Raw genomic sequence first — 22,179 nt, forward strand, 5'->3', positions numbered from 1 at the left:
TGTTAGTACAAAGTTTGCGTCCGCGAATCATGACGAGCAAATCAGTGGGGATCGCTTGCCCGTGTTCATGTTTATGACAATCGAGAGCAGCTTGCGAGCGACTCGTGCCTTTTTTCAGCATTCTGAGAGTAACTCCGGTATGTCGAGCGAGAGATTCCCTGCCTGTCCCCACGGGAGACCGCATCTAATCAGAATGAATGGCCTCACCCAGTAGCCGCGCCGGGTATCCTAACCGACAACTTACGGCCATTCCCACCCATCCCCCTTCATTTTCCACTTCCCTCTATCTCTCTTTCTCTCCTTCTCGACGCCCTTGCCATTTCGCCCAGGTTCCGGGCCAAGCCCCAACTATCATCGGTCTTCGTTATAAAGAGGAACCACCTCGGGGCTAAATCTCGTTTGCCTATCTCTCTCGAGGCCGACGGAGGCCTCGCAAAGTGCCGCGGAAATCAGTCGCCTGTTTTCGTACCGAGATCTCTACCGTTTACAGTCCCCGAGACAGTTCGCCGCGGGATACCCGCAGCTTCTCGCCTCGAGTGGCACCTTGTCGATCATCAAGGATACGCAATACATCAACCACTTTGCCCACGGCGACCGCCTTTCTCCGAGGTCTGGAAAAACACTTTGAAGGGGAAAAAGAAAAGTGGGCCAATGAACACGCAGACGCGTCCGCCGGATCGATTTTCACTTTCGCTTGCCGGAGAATTAAGAGGGAATAATATCTCTTTCCTAAAAAAAAGGTGATTTCACCAGACGGATAATTATCGCGCGTACTTTATAAAGATCTCTGAATCTGTGATTGAGAGCATATAGATGTATAGATCAATGAATAAATATATAAAAAATATAAAAATAATAAATATAAAAATAAAGAATATAAAAATTTATTAAGCGTACAACACGAGTTTGCATAAAGTAGTGTTTTAAAATCATTGATAAAAATTCTTTTATAATCATGTGATTATATTTTAATTTTTAATATTTATATTTCAAAATCTTAATATTTCAAAATTTCTTATATTTTTAATATTTCAAAAATTAGAACATATACCTACGTATCCCAATGTGTGACTTCTGCATAATATAAGAACTTATGTTCTAGTTTTTTCATAATTAAATATGAATAAAATAAAAAATAAGAAAGATAATATCGAGCATTATAACAATATTTTCATACTATATAACGCAATACTTTGACACATAATGAAATGCTTGCCAGATGTATGACGATTATACGCGGTATTTATAAACTTTTCATACGAGAACCGTCCTGGGATGGTAAATAATCGATGAACGGAAGTAGGAGTCGATGTCGCGTGACGCTGAACATTCGATGGTACTCTTCCTTGACCAAGTATTGTCGCTGATCATCTAGTTGCGATGCCGTACAATATTGTACGCTACTCGAAACTGCAGTGTACAGCCACTCCATTGTAGAATTTGATTGCACTAATGTGTTCGATGCACATTGCAAGTTACATGTTCCACAAAACGATTTGCGAAAAATAGATGATCGTCAAACATCAACGTTGCTATGTTATGCACGTTTTTTTATTAAAATTTTTTATTTATCAGTCGAAACCTCATCATATATTATGTCCTACGAGTACGTTCCACGGAGTTTTGTTTAGACAACTTTGTGTTAAGCAGCTTTTCGTAGGTCTGAAAAGTACTTGAAGTCGAGTATACTCTTTTCCTCCTATAGGCGGGAAGAAAAGCTCTTCTCTCTCTCTTTCTCTCTTTTTCACCCCGGTCTCCTTCGCTCTTCAAAGTATCTGTTTCTCCTCCGATAACTTTTTTCCTTTATTCCCGACATCTAGTCGGGGCAAATCCTTAAATCGACTGTCACTGTCAAAGAAAAGGAGGGCCCTCGCCAATCTTTATTCGCGGGAATCGTGTGCGAAATGATGTGTTAAATTTGAAAGGGAAAGATAAGATTGTAAATGTACATTCAAGCTTCTTATCTTCAAGAAGTCTCCCAAATGTAGATAAAAATCATCGTCATCGTCCATTTACACAAAGCATATCCCATCAATTTTCTACTTCCTGAACATAAAATGTTAACAATATAAGGAAATGAAGTTTTCAATTATTGATTGACGAGGAGATAAAAATCAATGATCGCGTTTCTCCTTTTTATTAAAATAGACAAAATGTAATAATGCCAAAAAAGGAGAATTATGATAGAGGATACTTCAAAGTATGAGTTTAATAAAATATAAAATGTCGAAATTAAATCGCACGATGTAGCCAAAGAATTTCCGGAGGATAACAATTTCTGAATATCCTGTTTCATCCTTACAGTTCGACTATGGCGATTCACCATAGCAAGATTTATATGTACATAATTATTTACGCGCCAGTACGATTCAAGAACCGAGAGATACTTTTCATGTTCTCAAGAAGCTTGCGAACCAAGTCGGCAAATTAAGATTCCGTCGAAACGATTAACTCCGGAAATTTAATCTCGCTGAAAACGAGAGACGATTTCGGAACGGCTTCTTTAATAGTTCCTGTGAAAAGAAGTGAATGCAGCTATCCTATTTAACACTCTAATGAACCAACGTAAGAATTTTGTTAATCGATTGAGCTGAAAAAAATTATGTAATCCAAGACAGAAATAGAAAATAGAGACAATACGGCAAAAAGTATAAATTGACAGGAAATTTATATATTTAGAGAAATGCGCAAAAATTATTCAACACATATATCGTTTTACATTATTTGTTGCACAAGGAAACTTCAATGCGCGACAGTGCTTTTATAAATGCATTTTTAAATCACCGTCATTATAACTTTGAAAACTACGCTCCTTTCTTGTAACAAGTTGCCCTGAGGTTCGCACATTTACCGTGTCATTATTAAAACCGTTATTATGAACTTATTAAAATTGCAACAACCTCCTTGCGTTAAGGGACGTTGGCGCAAGCACGTCGTAATAAATTGGCATTTGATTCTCCACGCGATGGACAGCATTTACGTGGTTACGCAAATTCGGTTGAGTAGATTACGGGAAGGAAAAACATTGTTGCTTTTTTTTTTATCTTAAAATGCTTGACAAGCTTCGCGTGCAATAAATTCATTATTCGTAAATACATGATAATATGTATCTTGCATTTATGCATTTATATGAATAAACAGATTAATTGCAAAATATATTACAATATTTTTCACACGAGCTTATTCTGTAATGTTTTTAGCAAAATATCATTTCTGTAGCGAATAATGCTTGCGAACTTTACTTTTAATACGACGGACTTAGCTATCGTCACGTTTTAATGAGTTTTCGTAACGCAATGTTTATTACTAGCTAGAAATTATCATATATTCTGCTTAAATATACTTTTCGTAAAAAAAGAAAAAGTGGTTTTATTTTGGTCGCCAGTATAAATGAGATATCTACTGTGTATCGTTAGTCTGACATCTGTTAAATGAAAGTAACAAGTATAAAGTTTTCCTTTTATTTTCTGTTTACTTTGAAAAAGCATTTATATTCAAATGGATATCTGATCTTCTTTCTCTCTCTCTCCCTCTATAATTTTTAAATAAAAAAAGATATAAAAAAAAGTTGGAAAATTTCAAAAATTAAAGCGACACAAAGTATCATCTTTATCAATGTATGAGTTTCTTTGACAGGTAAAAAAAAAAAGGAAAATGATTTTTGATACAAAAAAGTTTGTCAGTACCAGTTTCTGAGTACCGAAGAGATCCAATTACGTGTCCGTGATCATATTTTGCGTATACTTTGAAGCTGTCTTTCGCTTCGCTCTGAAAAATTCATTAACATTATGACCGGCCTGCTAATTTCAGCAAAGTGTCCCGCAACCCATGAATAATTTAAGCAATGCTACGACCCAGTACTCCGAGGATATATTTCATGCGGGCAATGCAGCAGCAGACTCATTCATCTTGCAGCCACCGTTCCGCCGTTAATACACAGAACTTTTTTCATATTAAACTGCGGCCAGCATTTGCAAATAACAACAACGGAAGGATAATAATATTTTTGTCACGTGCTCTTCCGTGATAAATCATCATTAATATAATGAGACAGAGAGAGAGAGAGAGAGAGAGAGAAAGAGAGACACATATATACACACAGATATAAAATTAATGCTCATTTAATGACGATTTTAATTACTAACGTTAATATCCTATTTTAATTTACAAAATACGTTATTTCCCGCATCAAACACATCCGCTTTTCACTTGAACCAGCCAGCCACGTAACCCTCGCCGACAGGTGAATAGATGCGCAACTCCAACGATGAGTCCCTGTCAGATGCGAGGTGTAGGCGGGAAGGTGGTCGAGGGGTAACAGGTATGAGGCCAGACTTCTGAGAAGGGCTTCGTGGTATTATGCTAATCTCGTTAAACTGAGAGCGGGTCAGACGGTACTAGACCTTACACTATCGTATTAAGATAATAACAATGAGAAAGGGTTGCTTGCGCCGCGACGAGGCACATCGGTTGCCGCCGCGCCGGCGCCGTTGCATTATTAGCTCAACGGCAGAGCACCAGCGTAATCTTCTCTCAGTGCTTACTAGATAGGTACATGAGTACTCATCTCCCTTCCACCCGGAATTTCGCGCGGATCCGATAATAATTCATTTGACGAACTTTACGTCTGCGGATTTGCGGCAAAATTGCTGGCGAAGTCGTCATCGCGTTTCCGTCGCGCGTGTTTTAATCGAAATATTAATTGCATAAGACGAGCGTTTCTCGTTGCTATGAAGAGCGCTGTCTCATTCTTTCTTATATCAAACCGCCTATTTTTTGAATGTGCGAAAGTAATATATTCTTTTTCTTTCTATGTGAAAAAGACATATATTTTGCCTCTTGAGAATAGATCAAACCATTTGTTCAAATTACCTAGTAGAAGTTATGGATTACGCCATCATTGCAACATTAGCAGACTTTACAATCGCATGCAATTTCGTAGGGCATGTTTTCCAACAAACAAAATTGTTCATCGCAAGCTCCTTGCATGTTTATTCACGCACCGTTATGTGGTACGATATAACCGTAAAGCGAGAATGTGCATTTTCCTGTAGTAGAAACTATTTCGGTTAGTACTTGTTTTAAATGTGCGCTATAGTTACCGACATTTTTTTCAAAAGAAATTGAAAAACATCTAAAGAAAATAGCATAACAAGCTAAATAATGATTTAAGGGGAGAGATAAGCAATGGAGTCAAGAAGAAACAGAATAGAGCAGTTTTATTAATCGTATGCGTCTTATATATCGCGTTTTATATTAGCGTTATATTAATTACAAACGTGATAACACAAAAAAAAAAAATTCTTTGCACAAAACCACCGGAACAGTCTGTCAAATTTCGCTCTCTCCTTCGCGAATTATGATTAATATATAATTATATTAAAGCCTCGCCGCGCCTTTCTCCTTTGAAGCGGTATGTCGTACCTTCCGGCAGATTATGATAATGTAGTCCGTCCTGAACTTCGCGGAAAATTTTCCGAGGGTCGTACCCCCTTCCCCCCTCCCTCTCTGCATATAAATATGGAAGAGGCTGATTGAAGGGAGACTGAATCCGCCTAGACCTTAGTTAACTCGAAAGAGAAGCGTAAGGCCGTATAGAATGAGAAATACAGCAAGAGCAAACCTATAGCAAAACATTTTCGCCTTTGATTTTACGTTTCGATAAAACGAAAGATTATGAGTGAAAATAGACATAAATAAAGTAAAAACGTGATTTAAACTCGGCTAAACTTTTTCTTTTGCGCACATTTAATAAAATATAATTTTAAAAAATAACAAAATTAATTTTATATATTATTTTATAATAAAATATTATAATAATCTACGACATTAAATTCTTTAATGCGTAAGTAAGATTATACAAAGTTCCAAATTAGCGCGCGGATTGAATTTCGTTTCGACTGAGCGTCGTTAAAGCTTCTCATCAATTACTCGAAAGTGAAGTACTAAAATTCCGTTGATGCTGGATTAAACTCCGAGATTAAGTACGGCGCCTATAAAGGGAAAATTATGAAGGCGAAATGTCGGAGAAATTTATCGCCGCCCGGTACACGAGACCGGCATAAGTTAATGATCTCCCGCGTCGATGCGAATGATAGATGGCATTAAATAATAAGCCGCGTAGATGCACGTCATTAAGATAACGTCTCTTTGCGCTTCGGACGGAGACAATAAATTCTATAAATGAGATTGGCGAGATTCGCCTGCATGAAATATCGCGTCGCGATGACGGCATGTTATTAAACGATTCGCGTGCCTCAACATCAAGGTCTTCCATCGGGCACTTTAGCCCATTGGATTAAGTAAAATGTTGGACGGTTCCTGTTCTGATGCAACAGGTGAGGTGCCACACAATTTTTTAATGGACATCACTGAAAACCCAGTAGGAAAGCTGTATATATATACACGTTACGAGACCACAAATTTAAGCGTTGTGTGTTCTGGCTCGCTAAGAATTTAAAAAAGCTCTCTCCTCTTTACACAGCCTTTATAATGGACGTAAAGCCGACGTAGGAATGAATCTTTTGAAAATACAAAATCATATATACAGAATGCATGAAACGCCGAATATTTCGAGATACTTGATTTCGCAAGAAAGCGAAATCTTAAATTTACAAAACCATTCCGAACGAATTATGAAAAAAACGTTAGGGATAATGTGACTCCGCAGAAACTAAGACGCGTACGCTCGTTGAATAATATATTAATCGTCGGAAAAACCGTCCAGGTATACTGAGAATGCGGGCAGCTTAACGTGCCTGTGTAGGGATTGCAGCTGGCCTTGCGCCAGTCTGTTAAGTGGTCTACGTTTTCCATTGCTATGTTATTTGGACTGGGCTCGACATCCATCGAATATCTTCTCCCGCCCAGATTATTCGTACGTACCTGCACGTTTCAACGATGCACTCCGCAGATAGAACGATCTCGTATCCTTCCGAGTGCTGCTTAAATCACCAGCGCTCTTGTCGGCGTTTACTTGCGAGAACGAAATTATGTTGGAATTATTGTAATTTCATCGCAATTGGGATGAAGTCGCTATATATAATGTCGAAAACATACTATCTTCGCTTCGCTTATCTTAATCGCTTGTACATATATATCCGTTAAATATTTCGCATTAAAATATAAGATCTGAATGTTTCAATTTAATATTATTACTATTGTTTCTGCAATAAGTTTTATGCGATATTATTACATTAAATTTATAATGAAAATTGATGCTACTATGACAAAAAGGGATTTAATATTTAATACGATTTTTTTTTTTACACGATCTTATATATATAAGTTTTAATTTATTTAACGAATATATAACGTAAATGTATATAACTAATTAAATTTGACAGAATTTTGAACATGTTGGGAAATATAAATGCATCGAGCTATTTGCACGTAATATTTTAGTTAGCAACTGTAGTAAATAGAATTAGGAATCGCGGAAACACAACATGGAATAGAGAGAGAGAGAGAGAGAGAGAGAGAGAGAGAAATGGAAGCTTACCGACATAGGTACACGTATGGACATAACTAGATTTGGAATCCCTAGTTGCTTGTCGGAGTCTCCTCCTATATATATATATATATTCGCTTACCATTTCATAGTAGTTAAATTTCCTTAGCAGAATCAGTAGTGCGTAGCCAGGTAATTAATTCGCCTCGCAAAGTATATCTATCTGGCAACTTATTATCCGATCAATATAGTGACATGTAATTTCAATAATAACGTATCTATATAGAAACAATATAGAAAAAATTATATAATATTAATGTTTGAATAACTGCCTTCGTTAACAATTAAACACAATGTTTCATCGAGAGTTTAAATAAATTACTCGCAAACCATTTACTCGGCATAATCATTCGGTTTAGAAATGCACGCGTAAGTAACGGCTCCACCATTGTGAACGAGATTAAATTTCCGTCATCTTAATTGATGCTACAAGTATATGCTTAACGGCATTATGGTGTTGCTGTTATCCGCGCATGATGTATCACCGCGCTAATTAGACGCAAAATTGGTTAAGTCCAATCCCGCAAAGCCGCGCGGGTAGCGATACGTATCCTGCACGAAGTTAATCCCGCGGTTGCTATACGTCAGGTGTAAAATGTAATCCGTGTGTATGTACGTGCACGCGCGGAAATGCATACAGGCGCACAATCAAAGTCATCGGGAGTTTGCGCTTCGGCGGTTTGACTGCGCGATTATGCTCGGGATAGCAATAATGGCTGCTTCGGAAGTCGGTTAGTTCGGCAGATATGGCAAACGTAAATTCTCCTATTCTCGGTTGAAAACACGGATTAGCCGGTCGGCAATCTGATTATCGCGAAATGTCCGGAACGGAAAATATTACGGTATCATGAAAACGAGATCCTGCGCAAGTAGAGCAACTTATTTTTGGCGCGGCGCGTTGCGTCGCTGTGGTAGATAAGATCTTCTACTGCGAGCGTTAAAAGAAAACTTTTAACGAGATTCAACTTATCGTAACGTTGCACGTTCCATACTTTCGTGCACTTCTTCCTGAAAGCATTCGCGAGGCATCTACCATCCTCTTTCTCTCTCTCTCGCTCTCTATCTGCAACTCTTTAATCCGACTCGTACAATTCTCTCCGTATTGTACTTTAAAATCATGGAGAGATTCAGTCAAATAAATTCAGTCGTCGGATAAAACCCGCGTGGGGGAGAAAGTGCATGGAGAAGACTTTGCATTTCGATGTGTCTGTCTGAACTGCGTGTGTTCGTATTCTGGGTTTGCGTTCTGGGAGCAAGCCGGAACGTGCCCGATTGATAATTTAATATCGCACGAGAGTAGCTCGGAAATTAAGCTGCGCTCTCGCGGTAGCGCCGTCTCGGAGTTTATGCCTATCGGGATTTCCATGTGACGAGCGACGTACACCGCAAGGGCGGTGGCTTGTGCACAGACTTCACAGTCGAACGATTGCTCATGATTATGCGATGGTACGATCGTATTTGTGATGGAAAATATCTCGCATGAGAAAGAAAAGCGAACAAAAGAACAGAACGAAATCAAACTTTTTCTCGGCGTTTAAATTTTTTTGAACAGTCGATGTTTTTCAACAAAACAAAAAGTTATCGGAATCACGAAATATGTTAAATCGCATAAGATCACTTATATAGGTATGCTTTAAGTTGCGGCAATATCGAATGTCCAGTCGTATTCGTAAGGATAGAGATGACTATGGCTTCCATAACGCGACAACGTGCGCCCGCGGATCAGACGGGAAAATCTGCTTAGCGAGCGAGATGCGCTGACGGTTCGGCAGCAGCGATATTATAACGGGTTTACGCGAATATACGCCGATATATCGATTTTTCAGACCCGCACCGCTGAGCAAATGGGGTCGGATGAACAGACGGTGCGGGGGATAATATTAGTCTATGTCGAATATTTGCCGAAGACCCATTATTATGTCTTTAATATCGTAAAGTTAACATTAAACTCGCATCGAAAAATTAAACACGCAACGCGCGTTCAAGATTGAGTATATTTTCTGATATTGAATTTTCCAATAAATTACTGCTTTACATGATATCAGTATTATAAATTTTTCGTACAGTTTGCAAAATCATTTCTCACAATTGTGCGTTTGAAGATTCTCTTAAAAGAAACCAGCCAGGAAATGCATATAATACGAGGTAGTTAAATTCTACGACGACGTTGAAATTTTATCCGATATATTCACGTGGCGTAATCAGCTTTCGCGAGCGTCGGAGGAAGATACGCCTTGAAGCTGAAGACGCTCCGCAGACTCTACGCCGTTATGCACAGGGTTTTGCGGTGCACCGATGCGCGCACTCGAACGAAACTGTAGTATGTAAATACGATATTCTACGCGCGGTGCGTCTCTGACACACAACTACTGCTCATCGAAGCTGCCCGATAGTTTCGTAGCATTCCGCTTACAAATACGTCGGGCAAACAAAACTGTTTCAGCCCAGCTGCGAAATGATGATAGGACGTGAATAACAATAGTGGAGGAGCGGTCTTATAGAAGGTTCCTTTTAATTACGGGAATAGAGGACGAGCGTGGACGAAGGAGATCCGGCGGAGGAAAGTCCAATTTAATTAGAAGATCTTGTCGATCGATTCGACTCGGTCTACCCAATCCGGCCGTTACTCCTTTCCCCCCTGCTGACAAGGACAACGAGCTCGATCGTTAACGCAATTTCAACTCCGTAACGTTATTACTCGTTTGAATCTAGCGTTAGATTGAATCGAATTTCTCAACTGGAAGTCGGACTGGATGTTACAGCGAGTGAACTTTAAAACTTCTTTTACACAAATCGTCGAATATCTCGAAATACCGCGATTCGTTCTGTTTATCAATGTATATCCTTGCGATAGCTTACAGAAGGATTCCCGTTAATTTTTAATATACATTTATAAAGACATACTCAGATGTTACTTGAAAATATAATATAAATAGATTGATATTCCAAGACAAGATTAAGATTTAGGTGAAAGAAGAAATAGTGTACGCAACACTATAATTTTAATCTTTTCTTAAATAGACAGAGAAAATATTTGCTTTTCCACGGAATCAGATGTTCCGAGTAAAGATTTAATTAGAGGTGGATGTACCGGCAAGTTAGAAACCAGCTAGTACGAGAGAAGAGTGTGTAGCAATACACGCGTAATGTGTATGTCTGTGTGTGTGTATATATATATATATATATGTACGTATGTGTGTATATATACGAGAGAGAAACGGACATCCAACCGGAGGCTTGGCCAATTAGGCTAGAGTAAGAGAAATCAGTTTGGCTAACTTAGTTACGTCGCTTTTACGGGATTGAAAACGTTCCGACAAAACACTCAGGCAACCGCATGAACAAACCTAATTTGCGATACGTATCGGCGACTGGAAAACGAAGAACAATTGCAAATGATCCTTTCTGTTTGTTTTTTTTTGCTTCTGTGATTGATTTTCGGAGAACGTTTTGACGATAATTACGAACGAGTTTATAAATTCGAAAATTAAAAAAGATCATCCTTAAAAAAAAAAGTTGTTTTAACAAACAAGGAAACAAGAGTCAACAGTTTTTTTTTTTCTATAGAATATAATATTTGCGTGTGTGTTGTGTATGTATGTGTATAAGTAATGCAATTCTGTATTAAATATAGTAAATAAGAACAGTACGCGAGAGATGCGGTCAACAAAGCAGAAATAATGTTTTAGACATCGCCTATCCTACATCATTTGCGTTCGTCCCAGTACGAGAACTACAATAATTGGTTAGATTATCGGTAGGATATGGTTATGGGAAGTGCGAGAGGCTCCTGGCTTCGTCGAGGTAATCTCGACTCTGATTGCGTTTGACGCATCATTGAGCGGAATGATGAAGGCACTCATGAATCTTGATGTCGATGTAACCTAATAGATCGTTCTTGTCATCCTTATAATCTGGAAAGTACTATTGTTAGTTTTCACTAACGTTTTTCTTTAGACTAACGTTTAATTTAACAAATATAAATTCTTCAATTCATTTACTTTCTAACAAAATTATTCGAAACAATGATGATTGTTATATTTTTAAATACTTTTACATAATATAGTGTTCTATTAATTTATAACTATAAATCAAATTGATAGTATTTTATCAGAAAATATCTGAGAAAATATCATTGTCAGTAAAATATGTCATGACATCTTATGATAATGTAAATTTTCGACCATCACTCCGAATAAGCGTTGCCAAACAAGTTTATTCGATTCGTGACATGGTTGACCGCACATGATATAAATACAAAATTTTCCGCTCACTAGTATGCGGTGTGTTCATAACGCGTAATACGTCCAATTTATCATGTTCAAATATTAATTCAGTATATAGTTATATGGCAATACTTATTAATATTTGACTTCACCACGTTTAAATTACACTCGCCTCGTGCTACTTTTTTTTTTATCGATTTTCTTTCGTGTATTCATCCATCTCTAACCAGTCTCTTCCTCATCCATTTATCTACATATATTTTATTCTTTTCCTCGCTCGTTCGTCGCTAAATTGAGAAGTTTCGCAATATTAATAGCCTGCGCGGACAAACTCAGATAACAAGATTGCCAAGCAAACCAGGCAGGTGGATTTCTATACTAGTAGAGCTGCTGGAATTGAGTTGGAAGCAATTTTTTTGTAGTTACAAGCTATTACATATTGATGTAACGTACGTTGAGGAGGGTCGGTGTGGAAAAGATGATATTGGATATTAAAAAAGTGCTCGTTAGCTTTGTCGACGAAAATTTAACAATACCAAGATAATGACAAAATCAACGAAATATCAATGTATCGTTAATTAATATTTTATGCTTGTGTTGTGCTATAATATCCTTTAGTTTCCGCGAAACAAGGACGGTTAATATGTTGATGCAAACTTAATTAAATAGACCTTAATGGGAAAGTTACGTTACTTGAGAATTGAGAATGTCACCTCGAGTAACAATAACTTACGAACGATTTAATGCTCCTCTTCATTAGATTCCGCCAAAGCCAGGATCGTGATTTGTGTTTAATTATCTCAATGAGATACAGATTAAGGAAAGGAGAAATATTTCTGTGAAAGTTTTAAACAACTCTGAATAAAGAAAAAAAATTATATTAAGGAAAGATTAACATATTAATTCAAAAAGAAATTAAAAGACACATAAAAGTTTTTTGATGCTCTCAACAAAATTATATATTAATTAAATAAAAATATACGATATTGTTTAATTAATTAAAATTAAGCAGACCGCAAAATAAATGTTTATTCTGAAATTTAAAAAAAACCAACGAAATAGCCACTTTTTTACACGCTACTAGTTTACTTTCTTAAGTTTAGTATCAGCAATTTTTGCACAAATGACCAGTTTTCCACTTTCGATTTTCCTTGTTTTACAAATCGATAACGATTGACTGAAGTTTACGAGTTGTCGCCTAGTCGGAATGTCACCTTAGGCGAACGGGGACCTTTTGTCGAAAAGGAAGAAAGGTAAAGGCGCCTTCATTGTCGAATGCTGACTGGTCCTGGTTTTTATCACTGGCCCTAGGGGCCAGGATACGTAGAGGCATCCGAGGCTGTAGAAAAGCAGGTTTGCCATCGTTTCGTACGTTTGACGTGTCCCAGAGGGAACATCGGTAAACTGACAGGCCATCTACTTCTATCTTTTATGTCTCCGGCGCGTAGGCGCCGTATGCTCGAGTTGCGTTTTTGTGCATCGAGCCTGAAAATCCCCAAGAAAACAGTTCTTGCGCGACGCAATATTGTCAAACAATCGCGATGTAAAAATATTTCAAAGAGATACACTCTTTACGAGACTAAAATTATTAATGTTAGCTCAACCTGCTACATTTAATCAAAATCGGAAAGAAAGAATTCGCGCGTAAACGTTTCTTTTTTCATTCAGTTCGCAATAATGTAAAAGATAAGTCAGACAAAAAGCGGTCGGCTTGTTAATTCTTGTAGGTACTTGGGTCAACATGCTAACGGTCGTCTCGAGTGGCTCGAATAATAGCCGAGGGTCTGTCAGTCTATATAATACCGGTACACGGTCATGTATATACCAGATACGTACAAGATATGTACAAGAATACTACAGTATTACAGTCATGTGTATATATATACATGCGTGTCCGTCCGTAGAATGTTTATTAAGGCACAATAATCCGTCGCGTATCGCATCGTCGTATCTTATTGTTAGCTATTAAAGAATACCGTATGCTTATAAAATATCAAAAATTTCAAATCTTTAATATATTTTTGAAATTATCTAATAGTGCAAAATGTATCAGATGTTTCGTATTTTTTTTTTTTTTTTATCATGCTTACTTTCACAAGAAGAAATTTGGAGATTAAAAAATTCTTGGCTATATTAAAATGGCATGTTTGAAAATGAAAGAGTCCTTGTTTTCAATTTCTCTGTATCATTGATACTTGAACTATAACGCCGTGTTATAATGGCCCAATTCATTAAAGCATTCCGCAATTTCCGCGTATAATGAAATCGCAATTAGAGATATGCAAAATACCGTTTCCATCAGCCATGGAAAGTGAATGACACGAAGCAAAGATGCCATCTGAATTGTGAAATACTTGGAGAGATTCCAATATTAACTGTTGGAATGCTGCTGGAAATAATGGAAAGGAAATGGTCGCGGTGCTGACGATAGAGAAAACGATTTTTCCGCGAACGGGCAACCGGGGACCACATATCCAAGTATCGATAAAATTCCATTTTGCGCAAATAAAAAAGGAAACAAGAATTTCACAACTCGTTCCGGGAGGTAAAGTAATTCCGGCTCGAGTAAACCACGTCCGACGAGTTTCGAAACGCGCAAGAGATATCGTTCATTTGAACAATCTCAAAAATCTCAGGTAAGGTACACGTCTGAGGATACCTCTTTGTATAAGTACGGTCCGCTAAATAGCTGGCAGGACATATTCCTTGCTCACTACAAAATCCATCGATCGCCACTGATAAAACTTTCAACATGGTTGAGGTGCTGAGAAACTACCACGAGAAATCTTCACGAAGAACACGGAGCGAGAACAACGCAAAGCACGATGCCGGAATCTACTCGCGGTAAAGAAGCGAGGCAGTTAAAGAGCACGATGAAGTAAGAAGTTGCCGCGTTGAAACCGCAAGCGTGGCCCATGAAGTAACGGAGCGCAGGAGCAGTAATTCCTTTCTTCAAAAAAAGAAAAGCAGTAAAAACGGCGATTAAGGCTTTTAGCTGGAATGCCGGTTTCACGTGCTTCTTCTCCGCAATGCGTGTAGGAAAAGCTTCCCCTCTAAACGCCGTTGGAAGAAACGGTTCATGGGTTCGGTCGCTAGTTTCCATCCTGCTGAGCAGTTTTCCCCGGGACTCTGCGGTTTCTCTATGCTATAAATACCGACACCGAAGACCAGCCAGAGAGAAGGTGGAAACGAAAAAGAAATGGGAATAACGCTACACAAGAAAGAGAGCACGGAGAGAGTGCGAGAAGGAGATGTGCGCGAAAGAAATAGCCGGACGTGCAAGGGTCGAGACGAGGAAGAAAGATGTTGAAGGCGGTCGAGGAGAAGAGTGAGGTCGAGCGCGCAATTCTTTCTCCATCCGAGTGCTTTTTGTACGAAAAATGGAGTTTCATGAGAAACGTTGTCGACACACACGCACATACACACACATATACATATATACATGCATACATGGACATATACGAATACGACCAGCTAATTATGTTCGCTTGATCTTGTCTCATTTAAATTACTTACCGTTTTCGCGATGGTAACGAGTAAGAGTATGCACAGAGATACGATCTTTCTATTAAGAAATAAATTTGTCTTAAACTTTAAAACGCAAAATGTTTGCCGATGATTCTGTGTCGAGGATGAAATATCTAATCGGCAGATTATCGTATAATTTTGTCCTTTGAATTTTATCGTGTTTACAGAGTGATCAGCACGATCTCACTCTTTTACACTTCTCTATATATTCCCGTGCACTTCTAAAATACATAGAGCGGAAATGGAAGCTGCATTATTTCGCAGTGGAACGATGGATGATGCCCCGTGTTATAAAACATAAACCGGCAACAGGATGTACAGACGGCAGAATACTATAATTGAATTGCTTTTAATTAAAAGTCGAATTTCTCTAAGCGTTCTCGCGTTAGCCCCACATGTACATGTAACGCGTTATACGTGTGATGTCCTTCATTGAGGAATCGTGAGACACTTTTATTCGTGACAGACGGCAGCGTGAGTAAGTGGTATACTGATCGTTTCTGTCGGGGAGAAATAGTCGGGAATGTAACGATAGCGCATAATGGAGAGAAAAATATTGAATGACGAGGCAAGAGCGGGAAATGTCACTGTCGCACGACGGTGACAGCGGCATTTCGCGCCACGGATTGACAACGACGGAAATTTCTTCCATTTCTGTGAAGATTACGCGATTGGATCGACCGGCCGCTCGATTCCCATAGGGCCTCGATAGCCTGGTGGATATTTTATGGCATCCGAAGGAGAGTAACTTCAAATTACGCTTCTCACACGAGGTATACGATTTCGTTATAACTTTACTCACGGATTCTCCCCTTCTTCCGCGGTGAGATACGGCACCATCGTTATCGGGAGGTCTCGTCGGAATTTTTTCGATATCAAACTGCGGCTGCGGCGAAAATTTTAATACTTAAGCGGCATTTTAATGTCACGTAGATCATGACGTTAAAACGCATCGTATTGAATTTCTCTTTCTCTTTTTTTTTTATTAGATTAAAATGCGTCAGAGCGCCAATAGCGATAAGAGTTTTACGGTGAATAAAGAGCCCGTCATATATTTGCCGCTATTACAGCATCAGCGTTGACACAACAACAACAAGAAGAGAGCACAAAAAATATTAGCGGGCCAAATAGCGATTCTCATTATAGGGAATTAACGAGCCGCGATCGAGCGCGGTCAAAAATTTGGTCCCGCCACATCGCGACGTATTATTGATCACAGGTCATTGTCAATGTGAATGTACGATATCCCCCCGCCCGCGACTAACGCTCGAACCTGTCGCTGTTATACGTTCAGTGTTCCAGCGCTTGTATCGTGATTATCGTGCTCATATACACGATATATACAACAGCCACGCGACAACGCGCCGTTGCCGATACCAGTCGGGGCCCTATTGTGGTTCTTGGTCCGACATGTTGGTAACGAGCTGATCATTGTTATAACTCATGTTGTCGCGTACATATATATATATATATATATATATATATATATATATATGTTCTGGTGCATACATATATATCGTATACATGCGTCGCATTCGGTCGTCGCGTTTAGTTAAGATACGAGTTTGCCCATACAGTTGGAGAGAACGGATCAAGCGATACGATCAAACTAACTTTGTTCTCCATTCACTTGAATGTCTATGGAAAATCAATCAGTCCGAACGAATTTCGCGTTTAGTTAGATGTCGAAATAAAGATTCACGCGGAAACGTAATTAATTTCTTTTATTAACAAGTGAAAGTAAATATTACAATTATCATTCTATCTTTCATTTATTGAATTATCAATATTATGATATTATCATCTTTGTTTATATAAAAAAACTTTTGAGAAAATCATTGATACATTTTTGATACTGAGATTTGATGTGAATCAATTAAATTATTATTAAAAAAAATTATATTAAAAAAGAATTAATTGTTAAAAAATAATAAAGAAAAAAAGATGTGTTTTCTTAATATTTCGTTACTTCGAGCTTATATTCAGCGATATCTCGTTGTCGAAGAAAATGCAAATGCATGTTCTCCCATTCGAAATGCTCAATGCATCGATTTTTTTTGTAATAAATGTCGGGAACACAGTTTTGCTGGAATATACTAGAGAGTGGCGTTAATCGATTCCATGCTCAGGACATTATATAACGTTAGAATCCCTATTTCAATTTGGTGCAATATACATGAAGGAACCAGAGAAACTTCCGTATATTTCTCGAAGAATAATATTAAAGGTTAACGATAAGAATAGACTGAATAATTAATCGCAAGTCAATAATGAAATAAGTTGCAAAATTGAAATAAACTTGAGAGAAACTAGAAACTAAACGAATTCTGTAAATGTTTAGTAAATTAGAACCGATGGGTTCAGTGCAATTATTGCCCGAGGACGTGAGAATATGAATAACAAGTAACTAAATGTTGTATATATTTTAACAGATATTACAATTCCATCTGTGTTGTCCATAACCGTGAGATCAAAGCGATAGAACATTTCTTTCAATGCCGGTCCAGTAATACTTTGCTTCTTCAGATATATATTACTACTCTGTTGTGTAAGATACATGCTATAAAATATAAATATAACGATATGATGTAACATGAGAACGTTGTGCTGGAGCATCACCGAAGGTCTCATATAGTCACGTAAACGTTTTATCTTCAACGTACAGAGAGCGTATTAAAATTCCATTTACGAAAGTCGTCGTTTGTAACCGAGATCAAAGCTACAAAATGTTTTTCTCCACGTCTCTGCGCGTGTAGATACATTTCTCCCTCCCTCAGATATTATTTAACACAGTACATAAAATATAAATTAGATTTTATACACGGAATTGAAATATTTTTAATATCGTTCTCATAAAATATTCCAATGAATATTGTAAAAAGTATTCATTGGACTGCTCCTATGTTTACACGAATGAAAAGTAGTTATGTATTTGAGTAACACGTACTATTATTACATGATATCAACACTTATATATTACTGCATACAATATTATGCCAAGTTTTTAATTTTACGTTCATATAAGTGTGTCAAAGACCTTTTATAACTGTATAATATTTATAGTAAATCTATCTATTGATATTTATAATTATATATTTATAGTATAATATATAATAATATATATTTTAAGTGCGCTATATATATCGGCAATATTATATAATATCGGCAATCAATTATTTATCGGCAATCAATTATTTATTTATTCTGAAAAACACAAAAATAGGAAAACATGTTTGTAGCAATCTTTCCCCGGTAACGATATAACAAGTTGATTCACTTACCCTTTCTGCTTCACTCCAATGCACTATAATGAATATCTCAATATGCTTTTCGCCGTAACAGCAAACTCATAACAGAAACGCCATGAACCATGGAATTGCTTGCTACAGCTGCTATACGAATAAATTAATTTATTATTTTACGTTATTACGGTTAACATTATTTCGAGGAAATAACCTATCATAAAAAGTACCTTAAGGAAGCCGCTGTGCGAGGAAATCCGTTGAGCAAGGATATAATAGAAACAGGATGGAAAAAGAATATTGAGAACAAATGTTAGGAGATGGAAAGATAGTACAGTGATTTTTTGAAGGAAAGAAAAATAGATACGAAAGATACACACACTCGGCGCGTAACGAATATACTCATGAAGATAGTTAATATGTTCGTATGCTCTGTCTTTTTCTTTTAAACGCAATGTATTTGACCTGGAAGTAACTATCTTCAAGCGTGACATGTGAGTAGCACCAAGTGTATATATAAAATAAGAGAATAAAAGAAAGAGAGAAGAAAATAGAGAAGGCAAAGAAGACGAGAGAAAAAAATAACGAAGAGACCGACACGACGTAAAAAAGAAATGAGAAAACTTGGTATGGAAAAAAACTCAAGAGAAACGCGAAGCAACGGGAAAAGCTACGGTAAATGAAAGAATGCGAAGGAGAGGGAAAGTAGCGCGAATGGATTTAGTCAGAAGCAGACAGATGCGAAAAATGATAGATAAGAAAAGAATGCGAGAGAGAGAGAGAGAGAGAGAGAGAGAGAAAGAGAAAGAAAGAGACACAGATGGAGAGAGTGACGGAGAGCAACGAGACGGAACGACGCATGCGCCTGGCATGGGTGTATCTTCGGCTTTCCCCTTCTCGCGGTCGGCCTCGTATGCCCCCCCACCCGCACTACTACCCGTGTACGCCGCTCGACTCAGTTACCGGGCCGATTCGCGAGTGTAGTGACTTCGCGCTTTTTCGCTCCACGACGCTCTCGGTCGTCGTGAGAGCTTTGCGGCGTCATTTACAGTTGTTTCGTTGTATCGCTGGGTGTAAACGTCGCTGTGCGTCGCGTCATGCTATCGTTCCGTTTTTCGAGGTGAAAGAAAGACAGCGGGAGAAGGGGTAGAGACGTGCGCGCGAATATGCCCCAGTTTCGTGCGGTCACATGTGAACGTGGAGCGGCGTAAGCGCCGCGGGAGAGAGACGCACTGAAGTTGATCGCTCTCGTCGTGCCGGCGTCATCGCTCCGCAATTCGCGATTCGAGTAAACTTGTGCGTGTAGATATTGCATCGAGTTGTGCGACGAGAGCCTAATGAAGAAAATACGGAGTGCATCAGAGACGAGACGAAGCCGGCAATGCACGATCGATGACGATTGTCAGTCGGCGTAAAGCAGCTAACAATTTTTCGCGAGACACGCGTGCCTCGATTCCGTCGAAATATCTTTCGCGAGAAGATATCGGCCGATTACCGACACGTTCTCGCGCGCGGTTGTGTTCACGTGACGGTATAAAGATTCCCAGAATTAAGCGATTCGCACGCGTCCGCGAGTGGCGGCAGATTCGAAGAAACGCGAGCCGATCGCGTCAGCATTTTCCGTGTGTCAGCATTGCCGTGCTTCTACTCTCGCGCGATTAATTCGTCACATTGCCAGTGAGTGCGCGATTGAACGGCAAGGCAAGTAGGAACACTTGACAGCTCGTCAGGCCGACGTCAGGACTCAGGACAGCGGCCTGGGACGCGGGAACGCGAGATTGATCGAAGTGAGTACTTCAAGGTCGACACAGGACCTTATTTATATAATAAAAATCATCAAAAATCATTTATTCATGTGATATTTGATGGATGAAAATTGTTTTTATCGAGTAAAAATTAAATGATAGCAATTACTGCCACTTTTGCGATCAATGAGGTAGTTCTATGTCTTTTTGTTTTAAAGTTGAACGTTCTTAATATAATAAATTACTTTTTTTATGATGCAAAGTTATAATGAAATTGAAAATTGTTATACTATATAGTCGGCAAAATTTAATTTTTATTCGACACGATGCTGCAAAATTGTGAATAATAAAATAAAATATCAATACGTGAGAATATTTTTGCAATCTTTGCATAGCAATTTAGATATTTTCCATAATGGAATTGCAATTCCATAAAAAAATGAAAAGAATTATCCTAATATGCGCGTTATCTTCTTATTTAACAATCGAATTTCTGATGATTTCTTGTTAACTTTATTTACGAAATGTCGCATTACGTTTACGGGTATAGATTGATATTCATACTTTAATACAATGATATTTTGACCAATGTTTATATTATCTTTTGTATACATATATGTATGCATGTTTATTGGTATTTATTATTTTACACCTACGAATATATACCACAAACAGAGAGAGAGAGAGACAGAGAGAGCGAAGTAAAACAATCGCTACATGGTTTTAAATAATTTCTATTAATTTATTTTCCCGTTGCGCCAATAGCCGATTCTGATTAAATGTTTACATGAAAGCTGTTGTGATGATATTTCACAATATATATGTATAAATACAATATAAATTTCCGTTGTTGATCTATCGTTCATATATCGTGTCTCTTCAAATAATATTTTCGACTCACATGATGCGAGAAAATGTATTTCGAATACGAGAGAAACATGTGATATTTTTTTTTTTTTTTGTTTTTTATATATTTATTCTATTGGTTGCACACATAGTATACGTATTAAATAGTCCATCTTTAGCGTTGCATTGAAACTTTTCTTGCATATACCGGATTTAGTGTATGCCGGAGAAGTTTTACGGAATGTGAGACGTGAACATTGACTTTTAACAGCGCATCTCACGACGTTATCTTACACGTGCAAGAGACAGCGTGTACGGAGAGTATCAAGTTACATATGAAGCTTCTATTCTTCAATAACAGTGTGCGTTTATACACCAGCGTATGTGTATGTGCGCGACGCTGTATCGTAGCGAAATGACCTACTCACGATATATAGCGATATATAGCGATCTAATATATCACGACAAATATTTGTTCTCGTGTTCCCTGCCCATGCTTATCCTTCCCAACATTCTCGCATGCGTAATCTGTGTGCACGCATATAACTAACTATATTTTGAATCAATGAAGAACATATAGTTATGCCGCGTTATATGCAATATCATGTTCTATATATCCTGGAAAATGCATATAATCTTACTTCAATAAGTATTCTCTCCCTCAACGTATAAACGCGTATTTTTTTTTTCTTATAGCGAATAATAAAAAACAATTAAAATACAGACAAAATAATTTGGAGAATAATTATTATTATGAGAATATTTTTATCATTTTTGAAACATGATGACTCGGTATATTTGGGTTTTCATAAATATTTTCAAAATTACATTCATTACATCAATTAAACTCAATTATAGCAATTAAGTTCATAAGTGCATTTATTCTCGCACTTGATTTTTTTTTTTAATACTCGCAATAAATTTTATTGCACGTGCACTCGTCGATCTCTTTTTCCTTCGTCTCTTTCTTTCAATTCGCTTTCCGACCAGACTTCCCACTTCAGCAATTATGTGCGAGATACAATGGTCTTGATTCTCCGTTTCAGTCTCCGTATCGCTATTTTAGCGACCTTTTTTTAAAG

At 37.8% G+C, this 22,179-nt stretch overlaps 1 protein-coding gene across 3 annotated transcripts in view; it reads left to right on the forward strand.

Annotated features, from left to right (window-relative positions):
• LOC126852868 (semaphorin-2A) overlaps nucleotides 1–22,179 on the forward strand; it is a 332,693-nt gene that overhangs the window by 66,846 nt on the left and 243,668 nt on the right. For 2 of the 3 annotated variants that reach the window (XM_050598149.1, XM_050598159.1), the window contains exon 1: nucleotides 19,476–20,293. The exons of the other annotated variant lie outside the window; for it this stretch is intronic. The gene's annotated coding sequence lies outside the window, so the exon portion shown is untranslated. Of the gene's footprint in view, nucleotides 1–19,475; nucleotides 20,294–22,179 lie in introns of those variants that run through there. 3 annotated transcript variants of the gene reach the window in all.

Source organism: Cataglyphis hispanica, chromosome 1, assembly GCF_021464435.1.
Source record: "Cataglyphis hispanica isolate Lineage 1 chromosome 1, ULB_Chis1_1.0, whole genome shotgun sequence".
Lineage (NCBI taxonomy): Eukaryota > Metazoa > Arthropoda > Insecta > Hymenoptera > Formicidae > Cataglyphis > Cataglyphis hispanica.